Consider the following 2884-nt stretch of genomic DNA (forward strand, 5'->3'; position numbering starts at 1 on the left):
ATATATATATATATATATATATATATATATATATATATACATATTCATGCGGGATATGCATTCATCCATCCATCTTTCGGTCTATCTATCTATCTATCTATCTATCTATCTATCTATCAGTCCGTCTGTCTGTCCGTCTGTCTGTCTGCCTGTCTGTCTGTCTGTCAGTCTCTGTGTTTGTGTGTGTAAGTATGAATGCCATTATGTGTGAGTGTAAACGGGTGTATTTATGTGTATATAAATATGCACAAACATATGTACACACACACAAGCATAGAGAGATACACAGAGAGAGTAAGATAGAGAGGGCGAGAGAGAAGGAGATAGAGAAAGAGAAAGACAGAGAAGGAGAGAGAAGGAGAGAGAAGGAGAGAGATAGAGAGATGCAATTAAATACACATATATACATGTGTGTACGTGGGTAAGAATTACGTATTTATGTCTGTCTGTCGGTCTCTGTCTCCTCTTTCTCACTCTCTGTATATATATATATATGATGCATGTATATTGCTTATTTGCATAACGTATAATATATATGGCTGTGCGCGTATGTACGTATGCATAGACTCACGCACGTGTGTATATATATATATATATATTTACATAAGTCTTTTATACATGTTTGCGTAATTAAGTAGCAGTACCGTAGAAATTAGCAGTAAAAGCGAAGAGACATTTTCGATCAGATAGTCCGGCCATACTGCAGTAATAGGCAGCCATATGGCGGGTCTAACTGAGCAGTTTACCGCCAAAAATCGCCTGACCTCTGCACTAATGAACCGTGCTGTCTGAATAGGCAGTGTTGTCTTTTATCTGAAAGAACTGGTTAGTGATCCATGAGAGCACTTTGACAACTTGTTAAGGAAATTGTTAAATAAAGCGGCCATTTATACAATGGCGAAAGACAATGAAATAATGCTACTATTGTTGTTGTTGTTTTTGCCTTCGTTGTTATTGTTATTTTGGCTTCTGTTGTTTTTGTTGTCGGTGGTGGCGGTGGTGGTTATTTTTTCATCGAAATTAAACGAATTTGTGGCGTGAAATGAGAGAAGGGGGTTAGGAGAGTGGGAGAGTGGGAGAGGTAGACACAGTGTTGTTGTTGTCGTCTTTATTGTTGTTGTTGTTACTTTCGCTGTTGTTATTATTGTTGGTGTTGCTGTTGTTGTTGTTGCCGTTTGAAGAAATAAGAATGATACGTAGGATGTGAAGGCGGATCAGTGACGACCTCTTTAGGTTGGCTAATGAGGTGAAGTTGGGAAATATGGAAGACAAAAACGTTGGATTAGTATTGCCCATCGACACCCATTCTAAGTACGGATGGGCACAAACTCGTACGTACACAGAATTTGATACATACACACACACACACGCACGCACACGCGCGCGCGCGCACGCGCCCACACACGCATGTATGTGTGTGTGCGTAAATATGTATGTGTGTGTGTGTATGCCTATATCTGTATGTATAGTTCTGTATGGATATATATATGTATTTATATATATGTATTTATATATATGTATACGTATAAATATATTCATAAATATACATATATGCATGTATCTATGCATATCTATCTATCTATCTATCTATCTATCTATCTATCTATCTATCTATCTATCTATCTATATATATATATATATATATATATATATATATATGTGTGTGTGTGTGTGTGTGTGTGTGTGTGTGTGTGTGTGTGTGTGTGTGTGTGTGTGTGTGTAATTTAACATCCCAAAGAGATACACAAGCAAAATGGTACGATTACAACCATATCCAACTTTTCCTTTTTCTTCTCTAGGCTTTTTATTTTTACTTATTCTTTGCTCTGATGAAGCTCCATGTTTCAGATCGGTTTTATTACCAAATACGGGAAACATTCTTAGCATATCAATGGTAATACCATACAGCATTGGAAGCAGAAACAGCTGTTAGATGGGATGCGGTGTATTTGTATTGAATTAATAAATAATAATTGATGTTGTTCATCAACGTTTCTCCATTTTCTGGTTTCTTTATACGCGCGCACACACACACACACACACACACACACACACACACACACACACACACACACATATATATATACAGTTTTTCGGAGGCAAGCAATTGAAGTCTTCGAAGTCACTAACATTTCCTTCTAAGAATTTCATAAATAGGTTCTCTACTAAAATCTATTTAGTAATACCTCAGTTTGATATTAAGCTGTTTGTAAACATAACCTGACATAAATATACACAAAACATATATACATGTATGTATATACGTATGTATATACATACATGTATATACATATACATGTATGCCCCATATATATTCAGGCACGTACGCACACACATACATAGATACACAAACACACACGCACACGCAAAGATTTACCGACCATGAAAGGATGAAAGCATAAAAGGCAGAGTCGACCTCGGCGGAATTTGAACTCAGAACGTAAAGACAGACGAAATGCCGCTAAGCATTTCGCCCGGCGTGCTAACGTTTCTTATTTCTTTATTGCCCACAAGGGGCTAAACATAGAGGGGACAAACAAGGACAGACAAAGGGATTAAGACGATTACATCGACACCAGTGCGTAACTGGTACTTAATTTATCGACCCCGAAAGGATGAAAGGCTAAGTCGACCTCGGTGGAATTTGAACTCAGAACGTAGCGGCAGACGAAATACCGCTAAACATTTCGCCCGGCGTGCTAACGTTTCTGCCAGCTCGCCGCCTTATATAATAGTTAATTGCAACAACACCAACAACAACAACAACAACAATAATAATAATAATAATAATAATAATAATAATAATAATAATAATAATAATAATACTAATGATAATAATAATAGTACACAAACCCGAAGGCATCATCGAAAATGATAATGCAAA

The sequence above is a fragment of the Octopus bimaculoides genome, chromosome 1, assembly GCF_001194135.2.
Source record: "Octopus bimaculoides isolate UCB-OBI-ISO-001 chromosome 1, ASM119413v2, whole genome shotgun sequence".
Taxonomy (NCBI): domain Eukaryota; kingdom Metazoa; phylum Mollusca; class Cephalopoda; order Octopoda; family Octopodidae; genus Octopus; species Octopus bimaculoides.